Here is a 21,522-nt window from a genome sequence, read left to right as displayed (position 1 = left end):
CAGGCAAATTACAAATGAATTACTGAGACCAAACACTCAAATTGTCTCTCCAGTAAAGGAGACAAACTCTAGCACAGCGCCACCTATTGGAAGTAGCGATCCTAAAAGTCACAAGTGGATTTTCAACAATCCTTTGAAATATGACTCAGGATATATAAGCCAGATCAGAATCCCAATTTGCAGACACGGTGTTTCGGGGTGCTTGCCCCTCGTCAGTGCAAAGTATGGGGGTGTCTGATCTGGCTGAGACCAAACACAACATTTAAATGAATGTTACCACAGGACATGGGAAAGATGATGCCTCCTAAAGATAAGCCAAGGAAATCAAATTAAGTTTTTTCTTAGAAATGCAGATGAGTTGGAAGTGGTCTGTTCAGATCACTTCTGAGGTACTAAATAGTTCAAAGTAATGTGAAATGCTTTATCTCTAAATCCTTATTCGAGAGCCTTTTGACAGAATCTAACACCCAATACAATTAATATACAGGTAAGGTCATATGACTTACATCAGCCTCTACAACAGGGTTGGCTAAAGGCCCCGTCACACTAAGCAACATCGCTAGCAACATCGCTGCTAACGAACAACTTTTGTGAGGTTGCTAGCGATGTTGCTGTGTGTGACATCCAGCAACAACCTGGCCCCTGCTGTGAGGTCGTTGGTTGTTGCTGAATGTCCTGGGCCATTTTTTAGTTGTTGCTGTCCCGCTGTGAAGCACAGATCGCTGTGTGTGACAGCGAGACAGCAACAACTAAATGTGCAGGCAGCAGGAGCCGGCTTCTGTGGAGGCTGGTAACCAATGTAAACATCGGGTAACCAAGAAGCCCTGTCCTTGGTTACCCGATATTTACCTTTGATACCAGCCTCCTCCGCTCTCACTGCCTGTGCTGCCGGCTCCTGCTGTGTGCACATGTAGCTGCAGCACACATCGGGTTAATTAACCCGATGTGTGCTGTAACTAGGAGAGCAAGGAGCCAGTGCTAAGCATTGTGCGCTGCTCCCTGCTCTGTGCACATGTAGCTACAGCACACATCGGGAAATTAACCCCATGTGTGCTGTAACTAGGAGAGCAGGGAGCCAGCGCTAAGCATTGTGCGTTGCTCCCTGCTCTGTGCACATGTAGCTGCAGCACACATCCTGTAATTAACCTGATGTGTGCTGTAACTAGGAGAGCAGGGAGCCAGCGCTCAGTGTGCGCTGCTCCCTGCTCTCTGCACGTGTAGCTCCGTGCTCTGGTAACCAAGGTAAATATCGGGTTGGTTACCCGATATTTACCTTAGTTACCAAGCGCAGCATCTTCCACGCTGCGCTGGGGGCTTGTCACTGGTTGCTGGTGAGCTCACCAGCAACTTGTGTAGCCACGCTCCAGCGATCCCTGCCAGGTCAGGTTGCTGGTGGGATCGCTGGAGCGTTGCAGTGTGACATCTCACCAGCAACCTCCTAGCAACTTACCAGCGATCCCTATCGTTGTTGGGATCGCTGGTAAGTTGCTTAGTGTGACTGGACCATAAGTGTCACCACCGAAATTATATTAACTCACAGATAAGCTATCCTTCATTGCCTATAACTACCAATCAGAGCACCTTGACTTCTAACAAAATAGAAACAGAGCTGTGATTGGTTGCTATAGGCCACCTGATAAATATCCAAAGTAACTGTCAAAACAGCCAATATATTACCTCAAACATCTAAACAGTTTGTGTGTGAGTGTGTCTTTTTGTGTATTTTTGTGTGTTTCTTTCAGTGTGTATCTCTTTCTGTGTTTGTGTCTTTGTGTATGTGTCTCTTTGTTTGTTTGTGTCACTTTCTGTGTGTGTGTCTCTTTTGGTGTGTCTGTTTTTGTGTCTCTTTCTGTGTGTGTGTGTGTGTCTCTATCTGCGTGTGTCTTCAGGTGTGTCTCTTTCTGTGTAGGTGTCTCTTTCTGTGTATGTGTCTCTTACTGTCTGCATGTCTCTATGTGTGTCTCTTTCTGTGTGTCTCTGTCTGTGTGTGTCTCTGTCTGTGTCTCTGGGTGAGTCTCTATCTGTGTGTCTCTGTCTGTTTTGATATATTTTTATTAAAATAAGGTTAACAAAATAACATATCAAATCCACAAAATCAAGATATTATTATGCGTAGCATACCATTATTTGAATACATGTGGGGATCTATTGTATGAATACAACTTTTTTATCTGGGAGGGAATAGGTATAGAAAAGGAGAAAGGAGAGGGGAGGGGGAGGTAAAGTAATTACTTTATTGGGGATGGAAAAGAGAAGGAGGGTGGAGGCAAGGAAAAACAAGGTGAAGAGGGAGTGGGTAAAAGGAAGAACACTGAACATATATAAATCTCAACCATGTTAACAGGCTTCCATTCTAGGAATATAAGCATATTGTCAAGAAAGCATGACAGAAGGTTTGAATAAAAGGATTCATGTTATAAAAAGGTTTTTAAGTAGTTATAAATATTTATTTATGTAATACCTTGTATAAAACTATTCCAGTGATCCCATCTTCAGTAATAGGAGGCAAAGGAATTGTTAATGGTAGTAAAGTACTTCTCGAAGTTGTTGTGAAGAGAAGTAGTCTCTACGACATCAGAGATAGTGGGCACTGCAGGTTTCTTCCAATTAGAAGCTATAAGATTTCTAGTAACTAGAAATAAATGAGTTAGGATAGGTTCATATATAGGGTCAAATTTTTCCAAATTAAGTGAAAGCAGGGCCATTTGGAGAGTTACCTGAATTGTGGAGTTAGTAATCTGATTAATCAGATTAGAAATATTTTCCCAGACACTCTTCAATCTGGGACAACTCCAGAAAATGTGGAGTAGAGTACCTCTCTCATTGCAATCCCTCCAACATAAAGGGGACGTCTCTCTTTTAAATTTAGCAACTCTGCATGGAGTGAGATACCAACGCGAGAGAATTTTGAAGTGAGATTAATGGAGATAGGCACATGCATTTGAAGAATAGGTTAGTGAAATGGCTTTCTGCCATTCCTCATCCGTAAAGCTCTTACCCAAATATTTTTCCCAATCTAGCATATATTTGCTTTTGTGGAATGTTAGAGCATTATTGAAGTAGTTATAGATATTTTTACAACACCATAGGGACATTTTGGCTGGGTTACAGAATAACATGCAGGTTATTTCAGAAAGGGGGTTTGTAAATAATAATTTTGCCTTTAAAATTTCCCGAAATTTGATGAGGGCCTTAAAGTCAGAGACTGGGAGCTTGTGTTTTGTGAGGAAAGAGTTAACTTTTTACTGGTTAGAAAAGTCATGGACTCTCATTCTCCTTGCAAAGAAAACAATCAAGAATTGTTTACCTAACAGACTCTAAAGGGCACTTTACATGCTGTGACATCGCTAGCAATCTCATTAGCGATGTGAAATTCTAGATCTCAAGTGCGATCTTTCGAGATCGCACATGCGTAAAATGACCTATGTGCGATTTCGAAAGATCGCACTTGCGATCTAGAATTTCACATCGCTAATGAGATTGCTAGCGATGTTGCAGCATGTAAAGTACCCTTAAGGCTATATGCGCACTGGGAAATGAAATTTCCTTGCGTAAATTCCGCAGGCTCACAAAGATGTTATCACCTGCGGAAAAAATCCGCACCAAATTCCGCACCAAAATCCGCATGCGGATTGTCGCGTTTTGTTGCGGATTTGGTGCGGATTTGGTGCGGTTTTTCCGCAAGCTGTTCCCTGCGTGATTTTTACATTAGATTAGGGAAAACCCGCAGCTACCTGCGGAAAAGAAGTGACATGCACTTGTTTTTGCTGCGGGATTTCCGCAGCAAAACATGCAGCTGTCAAATTCTGCCTAGTGCGCACAGGATTTTTTTTCTCCATAGGATTTGCTGGTGATTCACTGCAGAGATGTTATGAACATTTTCTGCAGCGAAACATGCAGCAAATCCGCGGAAAATCCGCGGCAAAATCCGGTAAGTGCGCACATAGCCTTAGACATTTTCAAGGACTCATTGTTTTGGCTTAAAGAAAGTGAAGAACACTGCTAACACAAACAGTTTTTTTTTGCTTTTCGAATAAAAGTCATGTTATTTTCTTTTGCGAGAACATGTAATCCACGCCTATGATGAATCTAGATCAATGAATATGTATGTTACATAGTTACGCCCTAATTAGTTTTGTATAACCCTGTGTATCTAAACAAATCAATACAGTTCTATTTGGGAGCCGCACATCTCCAGTGCTTATGTGTATAACAGCGTATGCCTGTTTTTATTGAGACTTTGAAAGAGCAGGGGGGGTTACCGGGTCTCCCTCCGCATTTGGACATTGCTGGCAACAGTTGTGACCGTTAGGTCAACCTAAGATTTTCTGGCGCCCGAAAGCAGGAACCCGTTTCCCAGGACCCGGTAAATCGTCTTGCCAACCCAAGGATGAGGTGACCAGACGTGGGGACCAGAAATACCTGGCCAGGTAAGAGTTGAACGCTTTCTTCTCTTTGCTCTGCTCCCCATCTCTGTTCTCTTCCCTCCTCAACGTGCAAGAGGGACACTGTGAGTAGATACTGGGTAATTGGCGGGTCACTACTGAACTCTGAGAGAACTTTTGCCAGCAGATGTTTTTCTGTGTCCTTGTCTGTTTGTCTGCTCTCTGAAAGAAAAATGTCCGTAGACCTCGAGAGCTAAGAAGACGTTGTAGACAATCCGTTCCAAGCAAAGACTGAAGTTTATTCTGAGATAGCAACAGAGCAGATAAGACAGGTTATCGGCATGAAGACACACGCAGGTGTCTTACAGAACAGCAGAATTAGCAACAGATGAAGAAGAAGTGGTCCCCGATAGGCGTGTGGGGGCTTTTATACATGTTAGACAAAGGAAAGCTCATACTGCAGAGAAAGGCATACACATTAGAAAACAAAGAATATAATGATACATCATGACATTATTTACGAGTATTGCAGTAAAAACTTATCAGATCCCTATGGGCCTCCATGACACTTTTAATTAATTCAGTAATGTTGTCATGTCTGGCCTCTCTGATCCCTGAAGGCGCCTCTACTTCACATAACTCTTCAAACACTGACAACTCTATTGACAACTTTGTTTCTTTATCAATTCAATATACCTGCTATTCATGACTACACATCACCATCTTTCAACTGACGCAATTGTATTCTTCTATACAAATTAACCTTTTTGAAAAAATTGTTATACTTGCTAATAACACTGATGTCATCTCTATCTCCTCTCTGGGGGGAGAACTCTAGCCTATGCATCTCATTAGCTGCAAAGTTAGTTTGCTTAAGTCTGCCTAAGATGGCTGTTTGGTACAACATGGCTGCTCAGCATATTTTGGCTGACTATTCTCTAACAACTCCCCCTTTTGTACTCTGTCCAGAGTACAACTTACAGAGCTGACATATGCAAGGTTGAATTGCCATAGACAGGATTATCCAGGGACCTCATTGACTCATACGCCTGTAAGCCAGTTTTTTCAAGAGATCAGATTGAGCAAGTACATGGAGGGCCCATACCCCTAACAAAAACACAAACACACAAAAAAATAATCAAAGTAGGAGTCCAAAGTAATCAAAGTAGGAGTCCAAAGTAATAAAAGTAGGAGTCCGAAGGTTATGAGTTCTGTAACAGTCCTTAAATTGTCTGATCCATGTTTCCTGCTTTTCTTCCTCCCCGAATTCTGGAATCTCCAGATCTTCTCCCTCTGTCACACTATCAGAGTCCCACTGTATAGTGTGAAACTCTACCTCCAGATACTCTGGCGGATCCATGGTTAGGGACCTGCGGGAAAAATAAAAGTGAGGTATCAGTTCTTACCAATATTAAGAAGTTTGCATTGATCAATGTGAACAATTTTAACACCTTTGTCTCTTGGCTTGCTAAACGTATGTACTCCTAAAATTGTTGAGCTGATCACTTGAGTGATAAAAAATGAACACTCCCAATTTGCTTCTCTGAGTTCTACCTGAAGTTTTTAACTATGATCTGAGCTTGTGTAACAATTTTGGATTGAAAGGATTTTTCAATAGGATCGACACAACTTTTAGCCATCTAAAAAACAGTATACTTCTAAAGGTGCTAAATCTGTTGCTTTTGGTGCCACTGATCCCTCTGTACTATAGCTTGTTCTGGGCAAGGAGATACAATGTCACTTGGCAAATGAACAGGCATCTGTCTTCCTGTCATTAATTCAAAAGGAGAAATTCCTGTGGATTTGGAAGCCACCGCACGGATGGCCAGCAGAATAGCTGGTAAAATCAAAGGGGCAAATCCGACTATGTGTCTTACTTGATTCATCGTCCAGTGTACAGCCAGTACATGCTTCATGCACAAAGTGAAGCCCTTTTCCACGCACGTTAACAACCGAGAGGAAAAACCCAAGGCATGTAAATGACTTGCAATTTCAGAATTTTCTTTGGGCCATTTTTGCAAAAGAACAGATGAGATGGATACATCTGTGCAGGCTTGGATATAAAAGAGCTGGGAGGGATCAGGGTTGATTAATGTCATTGCTGCAGTGAGAGCCCGCTTTAACCCGTCAAAGGCCTGTAGGACTTCGATAATGATTTGGACATAATTATTCTCAATACATTTTAGGAGCTCATATAGTGGTTTAGCAAGGCAAGCAAAATCTACAATAAATTCTCTGGAAAAATTAACAATGGGTACGGAGAAAAATCTGTTTGCAATGTCAAGACATGAAAACACTTTACATTCATTCCTCAGCTGCGACATGACTTCAGGGACAGATGCAACAAAGTAAGCAGCTAACGGAGTGTACTTATTTACAAGTCTCAGGTCCACAACCATGCGAAAGCTACCATCTGTCTTTTTGACAGGCAGGATGGGGCTGTTGCACGGGGACTTTCCATGCACGACCACGCCCTGTTTTTCCAACCCAGACACTGCCACCCGTATGTACGGGAGGATTTCTTCAGGAATTCGGTACTGTCGCTGGAAAGGTGGTAGCTTATCACCATCAATTTTAACCTGAGTTTGCATTAGACTACAATCAGTTTCATTTGAAGTCCACAATTCTGGGAACAACTGTTTCAATTCATCTTTTAAAGCATCATTTGCAACATTTTCCCCAAAAATGTCATCAGTACATAGATTCAAGCTGGCAATGTCTACTTTATGACTCTCCAGCTCTTCTTCCACAGGCACAATAACAGAACAAACAGTGGCTCTCTTGTCACGCCACAGAACTCGGTTACATAAATCAACAACAATTCCCAATGCTCCTAGTACATCAGTTCCCAGAATGGTGGAGTCCAACTGGGGATTTACCCAAAAAGTACATCGAAGACCCCTTTGCTTCGATCCCCCTGAGTCCTGAAATCTCAGGTTCACTGGACGGCTTTTTGTTGCTTGAATACAGGAGCCTTCAAATCCTACCAAAGTGGTAGTTTCAGGCAATCCAGGGGGTGACTGCAATTTGTGCCCAGTTACCGAAACCGAGGCTCCTGTATCAACAAGAAAGTCTTCCCACGATAGACCCTCCATTCTCTCTCTGACATATGGTCGTCCATCCGTGCCCAGGGAAAGATGGGCAAGAAAGGTGAAGGGAACAGGGGGTTCACGGCATCAATCCGTGTTTCCCGCCATGGGAAGCCCAAAAAATCCATCATTCTCGTCTATGAGAGTCTTTCACCCCACAGCCCCCACCTCTGCCCCAAAGAGACCATCAGCGAGAGCCCGGTCCTCATATTCCTGCAGCTCCTTCACTGCCGGAGCATAGAAACAAGGAGGGGTGGCTCCACCCTGAATAGCATTGATCTCTGGGCCTGTGTAATTAAGAGCTAGGGGGGTGGAAGGTCCCTGAGTGGCAGGGTTAACCATTTGAAGACCATTGCACTGCTGATACTGCCGGGATCATCCACAAGGGGATAAGGAGGTCTAACTCCCTGCAGATGGGATCCGGGAATACCTCGGAACATGGGGGGTTAAATGGTACCCGTGGTATGTTCCTCTGCTCCAAGTGAGGACACTGACGTTTAATATGTCCCACCTGTCCACAGAAATAACACATCGGAGGACCCCTATTGGGGTTCTGAAAGGGGGGCTCTGCCGACTGGGACCGGCCCATTCTCGGCAGCTGGCCACCCCCCCCTGGAAACCCTGGTCTTCGTGAATCAGCAGATGCAACCCGAGGCGCACGGTAGGCAAAAACATTAGATTTGTCTCCCTTCGTCTCGGACTGCATGGTTCAGACATTGGTTAACAAGGCTTCGACCACATCCTCAATAGATTCAGCATTATTCAAAACCCCTGACTTGAAAGCCCCGTCCAAGGGTACTTTATTCACAAACTGTTCCATCATCGCATTTCTATTCCCTTGATCCATACTACTCAATAACTTGTCAAACACTATGCACCAGGCTGCAACCCACTTACTTGCTTCAACTCTAAGCTCATCCCTTTTCTTAATTTTGAAGGACTCTAACAATCCTGGAGTAGACTTTCTCCCTCGTGGCTTTTGGGAGATCACTAACTTCTTCCTCCCCTGAGAATCTGTAAGGTCATAATGAATCCCTCTTCCTTCTTGTACTTTGTAGTGGGACAAAAATTCAGGAGGAACAAAGGACAGAAAGTATCGGGCAGCATCCTTTGTGGACTCAATTTGAAACTTATTCAACCATGATTCAAAACCAAGAACATTACGGAACACCCCTTTACTTTCATCCCAATTGGGCAGGTTTTTAATAAATTTAAGATGTATCAGGGATGCCTGGCCGGGAGCTATTTTAGGGGTAGAAGTGGCATTAGGTTTGTCCTCTATCTGGGATGAATCATCCCCATCATCAGCCTCCCCAGACTCTTTCTTTAACTGCTCCTGCATCAACTGAATATGTTTTGTCACTACTTCTTGTTTTTCCATATGTCCTCTCATCCAGTTTTGTAACCTAAGTCTCCATTCCTCAACTTTCTTCCCTGTCACACTCTGACTGCATGCCACCTCTGCTTGCTTTAATGTCTCATTCAACTGCACTTCTCTCTCCCCATACACTATTCTATTCCACGTGACCCCACTAATATGCTGTCTCTGAGGATGTCTTTCAATTGTCTGGTCAAAAGCCATCACTGTCTTACACAAAGCCGCTACTCGGCACCCTTTCCTAACTAGACTCTTTCTGTCTAATTCTCTATTCTCTTGCACAAACCAGTGCATCCTTTTTAACCATGTAACTTCTGTATTAACCCCTTCCACCTGGGGTGTGTTAGTATGCCTTTCTGCCTGTCTTTTTAACCACTCCATATCAGTTCAGTGGTCTACAAGGACGAGTTTTAAGTCTGCTCTAGTATCAACCAATGCGATTCAAGCAAGAGTTAGATACTCACACCTCTCTGTATGGAAGACCCGTGTGCCGGCTTGAGTCGACCAAGTTAGATGTAGTTGCTTTCCAGCCTCACTCACTACGCTTGCCAGGCGTATACCTCCGTCTTTTAAAGCCTCTTTGCTACGGTGGCACAAAAACAGTTCTCCACGTTCTTGTAGATAAACTCACAAAGAGGTTTCTTCTTAGTTAAACATAAATCTCTATAGTCCTTATTCTCTTATAATAAATTAAAAAAACAAATCGGGCAGACTGGGATGCACTCGTGAGTGGTTCTCTTCCGGCTGGCTTCCTTTATTATTATTATTATTATTTATTATTATAGCGCTATTTATTCCATGGCGATTTACAAGTGAAAGAGGGTATACGTACAACAATCATTAACAGTACAAAACAGACTGGTATAGGAGGAGAGAGGACCCTGCCCGCGAGGGCTCACAGTCTTCAGGGAATGGGTGATGGTACAATAGGTGAGGACAGAGCTGGTTGCTCAGTGGTCTACTGGACTGAGGGCTATTGTAGGTTGTAGGCTTGGTGGAAGAGGTGGGTCTTGAGGTTCCTCTTGAAGCTTTCCACGGTAAGTGAAAGTCTGATGTGCTGAGGTAGAGCATTCCAGAGTATGGGGGATGCACGGGAGAAATCTTGTACGCGATTGTGGGAAGAGGAGATAAGAGAGGAGCAGAGAAGGAGATCTTGTGAGGATCTGAGGTTGTGTGCAGGTAGGTACCGGGACACTAGGTCACAGATGTAGGGGGGAGACAGGTTGTGCATGGCTTTGTATGTCATTGTTAATGTTTTTAACTGGAGACGTTGGGTGATGGGAAGCCAGTGAAGGGATTAGCAGAGTGGCGAGGCTGGGGAATAGCAAGGGGAAAGGTGGATTAGGCGAGCCGCAGAGTTTAGGATAGATTGGAGGGGTGCAAGAGTGTTGGAAGGGAGGCCAGAGAGCAGGAGGTTGCAGTAGTCGAGGCGGGAGATGATGAGGGCATGCACTAATGTTTTTGCTGATTCTTGGTTAAGGAAAGCACAGATCCGGGAGATATTTTTGAGTTGTAATCGGCATGAGTTGAAGAGGGCTTGGATGTGTGGCTTGAAGGATAGAGCAGAGTCAAGGGTTACTCCAAGGCAACGTGCTTGTGAGACTGGGGAGAGTGAGCAACCATCAAGTTTGATGGAAAGGCTTGTTGGAGGAGATGAGTGAGGAGGGGGAAAGACAATGAACTCTGTTTTGTCCATGTTAAGTTTTAGGAATCGCGCAGAGAAGAAGGATGAAATAGCAGACAGACGTGGGATTTTGGTTAGTAGAGAGGTAATGTCAGGTCCAGAGAGGTAGATCTGTGTGTCATCGGCATAGAGATGATACTGGAAGCCGTGGGACTCTATAAGCTGTCCCAGGCCAAAGGTGAAGATGGAGAACAGCAGGGGTCCAAGAACTGAGCCTTGGGGGACACCGACAGATAGGGGGTGAGATGAGGAAGTGGTGTGAGAATGGGAGACGCTGAAAGTTTGGTCGGTTAGGTATGAAGAAATCCAAGATAGGGCCAAGTCTGTGATGCCCAGAGATGAGAGAATCTGTAGTAGGAGGGAATGGTCTACTGTGTCGAAGGCAGAGGACAGGTCCAGTGGGAGGAGGATAGAGTAGTGTCACTTGGCTTTGGTGGTTAGTAGGTCATTAGTGACTTTAGCTAGGGCAGTTTCAGTGGAATGATGCGGTCGGAAGCCAGATTGTAGCTGGTCAAAGAGGGAGCAGGATGAGAGGTATGAGGACAGTTCAAGATGAACATGCTGTTCTAGTAGTTTTGAGGCATAGGGGAGAAGGGATATGGGGCGATAGTTTGACACAGAGTATGGGTCAAGGGAGGGCTTTTTGAGGATGGGTGTAATAGAAGCATGTTTAAAGCATGAAGGGAATACACCAGTTGTTAGTGATAGGTTGAAGAGATGGGTTAGGGCTGGGATGAGGACTGCGGTGATGTTGGGGATGAGGTGGGATGGGAGCGGGTCCAGTGCACAGGTTGTTAGATGTGATCTTGAGAGTAGAGTGGAAAGATTGTTTTCTGTCATGGCGGAGAAGCTGGATTTGGAGGAAGAAGGCTGAGTAGTTGTGAGAAGTGGCTGTAGTGATTGTGGGCCAAAGCTTGCTCTGATATTGTCAATCTTCTGCTCGAAGAAAGAGGCAAAGTCTTCAGCTGAGAGGAGAGGAGAGGAGAGGGAGGTGGTGCTGGAGGACGGAGGAGAGAATTGAAAGTGTTGAATACCTGTTTAGGGTTGTGAGAGAGAGAGGATATGAGGGATGAGAAGTAGGTTTGTTTTGCAGCAGTGAGTGTGGACTTGAAGGTGGTCAGGGACTCTTTATATGCAATGAAGTGCTCAGTGGAATGAGACCTTTTCCATCTGCGCTCAGCAATTCTGGAAGCCAGTCTTGGTTCTTTAGTCTGCCTCTTGTGCCAGGGTTGCCTGTTGATTGTGCGGGTTTTGGTGTGTGTGAGGGGGGCAGCTGATTCGAGAGCTGCAGAGATTGTAGTGTTGTATAAAGTTGCAGCAACATCTGCATCATGTAGAAATGCAATGTCTGTGAGAGGGAGAAGGGACTGAGAAAGTGCGTGTAAATCAATGTGTTTGATATTTCTGCGAGGGTGTGAAAGTTTGTGGAGGGGAGGTTGCGTACTTGGAGAAGAGAGGAAAGAGAATGTGAGTAGGTTGTGGTCAGACAGGGGGAGAGGTGAGTTAGAGAGGTTAGATAGAGAACAGAGACGAGTGAAGATGAGGTCCAGCGTGTGGCCATCTTTGTGAGTAGCTGCAGAAGACCATTGGGTGAGGCCGAAGGAGGAAGCGAGTGTTAGAAGTTTGGAGACTGATGAGTGGGAAGTGTCAATGGGGATATTGAAAAAATCACCCATAATGATGGTGGGGATGTTGGTGGAAAGGAAGTGTAGTAGCCAGGTGGTGAAATGATCAAAAAAGGCAGTGGCTAGCCCTGGAGGGCGGTAAATGACAGCCAGTTGAAGGTTGGAGGGGGCGTAGATGTGTACGGAGTGCACCTCAAAAGATGGGAGAGTAACAGAGGGTGGTAGTGGAATTGGTGTAAAGGAGCATTGGTCGGACAGGAGCAAACCAACTCCTCCACCATGCTTGTTGCTGGGGCTTCCTCCTTCGGCCTCACTCAATGGTCATCTCCAGCTACTCACAAAGATGGCCACATGCTGGACCTCATCTTCACTCGTCTCTGTTCCCTATCTAACCTCTCTAACTCACCTCTCCCCCTGTCTGACCACAATCTACTCACATTCTCTTCCCTCTCTTCTCCAAGTACGCAACCCCCCCTCCACAAACTTTCACACCCTCGCAGAAATATCAAACACATTGATTTACACGCACTTTCTCAGTCCCTTCTCCCTCTCACAGACATTGCATTTCTACATGATGCAGATGCTGCTGCAATTTTATACAACACTACAATTTCCTTTGAGTGACTTCCATGTGGCGCCACGCTTTTTCTTCTTTTTCCCTTCCAGTCCTTAGCTCTCGTATACAAATTCTTCCTAGGTTCTTCTTGGAGGCAGCCGCCGTCCTGGCTTCTCCTCCTTAGCTGAGCTCGCCACTTGAAAGAAAAATGTCCGTAGACCTCGAGAACTAAAAGACGTTGTAGACAATCCGTTCCAAGCAAAGACTGAAGTTTATTCCGAGATCGCAACAGAGCAGATAAGACAGGTTATCGGCACGAAGACACACGCAGGTGTCTTACAGAACAGCAGAATTAGCAACAGATGAAGAAGAAGTGGTCCCTGATAGGCGTGTGGGGGCTTTTATACATGTTAGACAAAGGAAAGCTCATACTGCAGAGAAAGGCGTACACATTAGAAAACAAAGAATATAATGATACATCATGACATTATTTACGAGCATTGCAGTAAAAACTTATCAGATCCCTATGGGCCTCCATGACACTTTTAATTAATTCAGTAATGTTGTCATGTCTGGCCTCTCTGATCCCTGAAGGCGCCTCTACTTCACATAACTCTTCAAACACTGACAACTCTATCGACAACTTTGTTTCTTTATCAATTCAATATACCTGCTATTCATGACTACACATCGCCATCTTTCAACTGACGCAATTGTATTCTTCTATACAAATTAACCTTTTTGAAATTTTTCTTATACTTGCTAATAACACTGATGTCATCTCTATCTCCTCTCTGGGGGGAGAACTCTAGCTGGCTGTTAGGTACAACATGGCTGCTCAGCATATTTTGGCTGACTATTCTCTAACACTCTATGTGCTTTGCTGTCCGTCCAAGATCAGAGGAGTTGGTAACATCTGGTTCCTCCAGGCTAAAACTGTGTGCCCATGGTCAGGCCAGACACCTTCAGGTTATGGAGCGAGTACAGTGGGACCAGTGCCAGTGCTAAAACCACCTTGGGACGAACCAGATAACCAACTTCATAGGCCCTCACGTCAGTGAGTGTTGCTAAGGGAACAGTGTGTCTGCTCTGTCTAATGGATGTGATATTCACTGCCTTAGCGTTAGGTGGGATAGCCCTGTTTGCCATTGCCATCAGATATAGAGTGTACCTCTGGTACAAGAAGGGAAACCCACCACCATTCAACATACTCAGCCCCCTCTGAACAGTTAGGACACCACCTTTCAGTAGGAATACAGATCAAGAGTCAGTCTCTGGGTACTTCCAGGATAGGTGGTTCTAGACCTCACCTTAGGTAGGAATACAGATAAGGAGTTAGTCTCCGGGTACTTCCAGGGTAGGTGAGGCTAGTCCAAGGGATGTTCAAGGGTCTAAAAGCTGAAGATAGACGAAGAATGGGTCAAGGAATATCAAAAGACAGAGCTGGATGCACCCTGCAGCACCTCATTACGGGTTATCATGGCAAAAGAACAGCCAGTCAGTCCAAGGAAGTTTTCAAGACATTTGGATTGAAGGGACAAGATCAATTGGACCCCAACAAATGGAAGAAAATAAGATCTACTAGAGCAGGAGTAATAGCAGATAAATCATGGACTGAAGTGGTCAGAGCTCTTTCTGACATGGCAAAAACAGCCCACGATCAAGGCTGGATATACCATGAAGAATCAGACACATGGGAAGAAACTGGGAAGAAGGCTAATAAAGATCAGCAGCCTTCTCTGTACCTGTCAACTACTCTTGCAACAACTCCAAAAATAGCAGGATCCTCGGAATGGACCTGCACAAACTGTGGCCAACAAAATCCGGACTGGAGTGAAACATGCCTAGCCTGTGGAGCCCCACAGCACAAGCTATAAGCTACAGCACCAGTGCCTCTTTATCCCGTAGTAGAAAGAAGAGTCCTAATAAGACCACCTGTTAATCCACAAAACCCAGATGCTCCCAGAGATGCAGTTCCTCGTACGTATGAAGATTACATACCCTGGACTCCAGCCGAACAGATGGCTTTCCTGCAAAATGCTCCAGACCCAGCTAGAAACCCCGTCAGTTTTTCACGCTACCTGAACCAAATACAGGTCTCTTACAGAAGCACTTGGTTGGACATGGAGGGCTTATGTAGAGTTAAAATGTCCCCTGAGATGTATGCCAAACTCACTGCCCATCTGACAGGACATGTTCCAGCTGATACCCGTAATGTGGAATCGGGCCAAGACTTCATGACTCAATCTCTTTTGCGCCCAGGAGCAAAGAACTAAGTTCACAATGGGACCAGTGCATCAAGGTCCTGTGGAGAATGTCAGCTCATTTTACTACAGACTGATGCAGTCATTCGCAGATGAAGGGCTGGACTTACAAGAAGGTGCAATACGTCGCCTCATGGTAAGATCCTTCATGGATGGGATACATGCACCTCTGGCAGATAGACTGAAAGCATGCTGCCCCGAATGGAAAAACATGGAAGACATAGATCTTCTAGTCAACAAAGCAAGTGGCTTAGAAACCGATGCAAAGGATAAAAGGACCAACAAGAAAATTGTCATAGCAGCAGTGGACAGTCAGCCAGAAGGCACAAGAAAGAAGGCACCGACCTGCTACTATTGTGGGATCAGAGGACATGTGATCAGACACTGTAGAAAGAAGAAGAGGGACACTCAAAACCAGCCCGAGAGTCAGGAGGAGAAGACTGCCTGACTTGCGGCAGCACGGGACAGGGATGCCAGAGGTCCATTTATACACGTCCTCCTTCAAATTGGCAACAAGGAAATCAGGGCTCTGGTGGACTCAGGAGCCTCACGCTCCGTACTCCCCAGGAACCTGGAGCCTGAAGAATCCATCTCATCTGAAGCTACTGTAGTATCCGGTTTTGATGGCCAAGCCCAGATAATCCCAATAACATATCCATTGAAGGTGAAACTGGGATCACACATGTTCGTGTCCAAATTCTTAGGCGGGCTTTGCACGTTGTGACATCGCAAGCCGATGCTGCGGTGTCGCACGTGATAGTACCCGCCCCTGTCGCAGGTACGATATCTTGTGATAGCTGGCGTAGCGATAATTTTCGCTACGCCAGCTTCACCTGCGACCGTCGCTCTGGCCGGCGACCCGCCTCCTTCCTAAGGGGGCGGGTCGTGCGGCGTCACAGCGACGTCACACGGCAGGCGGCCAATGGCGGTGGAGGGGTGGAGATGAGCAGGATGTAAACAACCCACCCACCTCCTTCCTTCCGTATAGCCGCTGGCGGCAGGTAAGGTGATGTTCCTTGCTCCTGCGGCTTCACACACAGCCATGTGTGCTACCGCAGGAACGAGGAACTACATCGTACCTGTCGCAGCACCGGCATTATGGAAATGTCGGAGCCTGCACCGATGATACGATAATGACGCTTTTGCGCTCGTTCATCGTATCATCTAGGATTTACACACTATGACATCGCAAGTGACGCCGGATGTGCGTCACTTTCGATTTGACCCCACCGACATCGCACCTGCGATGTCGTAGTGTGCAAAGCCGCCCTTAGTGTCCCCCCTGGGTGGAGATGCCCTAGTGGGAGCAGATGAACTATCAAGATTACAAGCTCAGATTGTCTACAATGAAGATGGATCTGCTATCCTGCAAATTCCGGAGGATATTCCTGAAGAAGTCCTGTACACTCTTCAAATGATCGAAGATCAACCAGAATCTGATGCCACGCAGGAAGCAAACACGGATCCAGTACTTCTACAAGTTCCTGCAAAACTCTGGTCCACATTAAAAACTGACCTCGGCACACTACCTGTGCCCCCTGTAAAAGTTTCAGTCAAGCCTGGAATTACACCACCGCAGCTGAGACAATATCCTCTCAACGCTCAACAGGAAGCTGCCCTGGATCAACAGATAAAAGAACTGCTGAAGTCAGGAGTTCTCAGAGCTAAGTCTCCTTACAACACTCTGCTGTTTCCTGTAAAGAAGAAACAAGTGAAAAAAGGTGATCCAGTCACGTACCGGATGGTACACGATTTGAGGGCAGTGAACTCAATACTGCAGCCCCTCACTCCCGTTGTTCCTAATCCACATACACTGCTTACACAAGTACCGGCTACATCTACCCATTATACGGTCATAGACCTTGCAACTGTTTTTTCTCAGTACCACTGGACCCAGCATGTCAAGACCTCTTTGCATTCACGCACAAGCAAAATATACGTGGACAAGGCTGCCCCAAGGGATGCATTGGGGCAGCCTTGTCCACGTATATTGATATACTCATAGCCTGAGTATAACATTCCCCTACGCTATATACTCAGGCTATGAGTAGTGTCCTTCAAGCTGGCAGCCCCTAGACTGCTGTGTCCTCTTTCAGTACGTGGATGATTTACTACTGTGCTGCCCCAGTGAAGAAGAATGTAAAACGGCTTCAATTAGTCTTCTCATCTTTCTAGCAGAAGTAGGCTGCAAAGCAAGCAAAGATAAACTACAATTCTGCAAAACGAGGGTCACCTTCTTGGGTCACTGTCTCTCTGCGGGACAAAAACACCTCAGCCCGGACAGACAAGAAGTGATCAGAAAAGCAAGCATTCCTAGGAATCTCAAACAGCTCAGAGGATTTTTAGGGCTAATATCATTCTGCAGACAATGGATTCCCAATGCATCGCTACTCATGCAACCGCTGTATGATTGCACGAAGAATGTTCCTTTCTGCCTTACAGAAGAAGCTCGACAAAACTTTCAACAGCTCAAAGAACTAGTGATTAATGCACCTGCTCTTGCACTACCGAACTATGATCTCACCTTCTATCTGTTCGTAGCAGAGCTTCAAGGATTTGCCGTAGGAGTACTCACCCAGAAGACGGACAAACATCACATAATCGGGTACTACTCCTCTCAACTCGGCAACGTCACCAAAGCAGCACCAACCTGTGTCCGTGCTGTTACAGCAGTTTCAAACATACTGCAGAAAGTATCTGAAATCTCACTCGATTTCCCGACCACGATCCTTACCAGCCATGACATCTATGCTGTTCTCAATCAAGTGCAGTTGAAACATCTCTCCATGGCAAGACAAGTCAGACTTCAGTGCACGCTGTTGCTACCCCCAAACATCTCATTTGCTCGAGTGACCAGTCTAAACCTCGCTGATCTGCTGATCTTCACAAGTTTAGAAGGGGGGACAGAAGAAGAGAGTGACAAACGTACCAGCGCACCATTTGACCATGATTGTCAAGAACTCATTGAACACGAGGCAAAGCCCCTGCACAATATTCAGGCAACCCCGCTTACAAATCCAGACTTTGAACTTTTTGTTGATGGTAGCAGATATGCTGATGAAGCAGGCAAATACCACACCGGATTTGCGGTAGTGACTTTACATGCAGTCTTAGCCAAACAACCGCTACCTCCGCGCATATCTGCCCAAGAAGCAGAACTTCTCGCCCTCATCTGGGCCATTGAGTTTCTGGAAGAACAAACAGCGAATATCTACATGGACTCAGCCTATGCACATGGCATTGTGCACGATTTTGGCACTATCTGGCAGTCTAGAGGATTCCTCACAGCAACAGGAAATCCCATAAGGCATGGAGCCTCAGTGAAGAAACTAATGGAAGTAGCCTTGATACCAAAACAGCTAGCTATCATAAAGGTTGCTGCCCACACCAAGGCTCAAACACCCAAGGCAAGGGGAAATCGCTTGGCCAACCAAACAGCAAAACAAGCAGCCCTACTTCCTTTGAAGGAGATGGAAACAGTGTCAACGACGGACAAAAAAATGCAGAACCTCTCTGAGACACAGGAAAACGCCTCTGAAGAAGAAAAGGCCGGATGGCGGGCCAATGGGGGCAGAAAAGGTGGAGGAGATTTAGCGCCTAAACGGACTTTCCGTCCTGCCACGCAGTTGGTTCCCTGCCATTTTCCAAATACTCCACTACCCTATGCACGGTAGCACAAACTCAATCATAAACCAGATGCAACCTCATTGGGTAGCCCCCACTTCAGACAATACGCCTCCCAGAGAATAAAAACTTGTCACATCTGTCAACAGCATAATCCAGGACAGCTAACTAAAAACTCGCAAAGACACATGCCAAAGACGTTTGCCCCATTCCAGAGAGTACAAATAGACTATATCCAGTTGCCAAAACATGGCATCTACGAGTTTGTACTTGTCTGTGTAGACCTCTTCTCAGGATGGCCAGAGGCCTACCCTGTCAGCTCAGCCACGGCCAGAATCACAGCAAAAAAATTGGCCTGTGAGCTGGTACCCCGGTTTGGACTCCCTGAAGTCATAGAGTCAGACTGAGGTACCCATTTCACTGGACACGTTTTCCAGAACACTTGTGCCCTGTTAGGCATTCAGTCAGCCTTACACACACCTTACCACCCACAGTCATCAGGGAAAGTGGAAAGGTTAAATGGAACTCTAAAGCTCAAACTAGCCAAGGCAGTGGAGGAGACTGGTAGACCATGGACAGAATGTCTCCCCATAGCTCTTTACTTTGTAAGGACCACCCCGCAGGGAAAGCACAGGCTCGCACCCTTTTAAATACTCTTTGGTAGTGCACCCAGATTAGGATGCTACTTCCAGCAGGAGTTACACCTGCAATGTGATAGCCTAACGTATTATGTTGTTTCCCTGCAGAAGAGACTAACTGAAACCCACCAAAGGGTCTATTTTTCTCTGCCCGATCCTGATGCCGTTTCGGGAACCCACTCCCTAAAGCCTGGTGACCGGGTTTACCTAAAGAAGCACGTGAGAAAGACCCTTGAGCCACGATTCGAAGGGCCTTTGACTGTACAGCTGACCACTCTAACCTCTGTCAAACTTGAGGGGAGATCGACATGGGTCCATGCCAGACACTGCAAGAAGGCCTAATACTGCTGATAAGTATTTCTATGTGCACTTCCTTTTTGGGGCCTTCTACACCACGGCAAAATTCATTTGAGACCCACCATGAAGTGTTGGCTGAAAAACTTGGGATCTCAGACAGCTGGATATGTACACATGCACCTGTGACAGCCTCTTCTATGCCTTACTTAGCTATACCAGTCCCAATAAACAAAGTGTTTCAATGGGGAGGCTGTTACAATAGACTATCAGTCAATGACACAAAGTATCAAAAACTGTGGAACACTAGTGTGCCCATACCAATTGTAGGATGGGTAGATTTCCCCTGGTGGCAAGGCAACCTTACTACCGGCCTTCCCGGAACCCAGCAATTCTTAGCCTTTGAAGGAAGCAGCTGGATACCCCGTAACTACACAAAAACATGATGAAGAGGTACTCAGAAGCTCAGATGCTTGGTGGAGCAATACCTTTTCCATGTTCAATCCTGCAAACTGGTTTAAGGGACTAGGAGGCTGGTTCATGGGGATACTGCAATCGGTATTCCAAGTGTTACTCTGTTTATTAGTTGCCTATGTAGTGTTTAGATTGCTAATGGCTTTGCTTTCCCGCTGCTTGAAGAAATGTAGATATAATGATTATTCAGCACACCTATGAAATCACTAATATGTTTTTTTTTTTTCTTCTCTACTCTTTCCTCTAGAAATCACCTTGGCGTATCATGATGCGACCCATGTCAAGAGGCTTGCAGGCAGTTTTCTGGAGGACGGATGTGGACGACACTCCCTGAGCAACGCGCGGCTCAGATAGTATCTGGTGGCTAGCCTGCTACATAGCTCCCCGTCCATCACTCACGCCAAAAGGGGGGATTGTGAGGAAAGAGTTAACTTTTTACTGGTTAGAAAAGTCATGGACTCTAATTCTCCTTGCAAAGAAAACAACCAAGAATTGTTTACCTAACAGACTCTAAGACATTTTCAAGGACTCATTGTTTTGGCTTAAAGAATGTGAAGAACACTGCTGACACAAACAGTTTTTTTTTGCTTTTAGAATAAAAGTCATGTTATTTTCTTTTGCGAGAACATGTAATCCACGCCTATGATGAATCTAGACTAATGAATATGTATGTTACATAGTTACACCCTAATTAGTTTTGTATAACCCTGTGTATCTAAACAAATCAATACAGTTCTATTTGGGAGCCGCACATCTCCAGTGCTTATGTGTATAACAGCGTCTGCGTGTTTTCATTGAGACTGGGAAAGAGCAGGGGGGGTTACCGGGACTCCCTCCGCATTTGGACATCGCTGGCAACAGTTGTGACCATTAGGTCAACCTAACAGTTTGATCTTTATATCCAGGAAGTTTATAAAGTCTTTTCCGTTAAAGATGTCTCCAACCATTTTTAGATTTGACTCCTGCCATGTTGAGGGAATTTCTGAGTTATCCAGAATCACCAAAACTTTTAGGGGAGTATTTCAAAGATGATTTTTATTAAGATTAGTCGGAGATTTTATTGTAGCATATAAAGTAGGGGAGTTTGGAGGTGGGATAGAAGGGTTGATTAAGTGAGTTAAAATTAAAGATTTTATGGGTTGGTAATTAACAGAGGACATCTCTAAATCCATCCAAGGAAATAAATTTCTTCCCTCTATTAGCCTCTAACTCTGTTTAATTAAGTTAGAAAGATGATAGTTTTTAATATTGGGGAGCCCTATACCTCCCATTTTTTTCTGTTTGAGTAACATGTTTTTGTTCACTTTTGGCCTTTTATAGTTCCAAATAAAGTCACTAAGTACTTTCTAGAGTTTGTTTAATTGATTTGCCGGGATCAATAAAGGTATGGATCTAAGGATATATAAAATTTTTGGTAATGTTATCATCTTTAAGAATACCACTCTACCTAACCATGACAAATCCTTATTTGCGGTGCATGTCAAGTCTTTTCGAATATTTTCAATCAGAAG

Source organism: Anomaloglossus baeobatrachus, chromosome 1, assembly GCF_048569485.1.
Source record: "Anomaloglossus baeobatrachus isolate aAnoBae1 chromosome 1, aAnoBae1.hap1, whole genome shotgun sequence".
Classification (NCBI taxonomy): Eukaryota; Metazoa; Chordata; class Amphibia; order Anura; family Aromobatidae; genus Anomaloglossus; species Anomaloglossus baeobatrachus.
Note: the sequence above shows the minus strand (reverse complement) of the source record.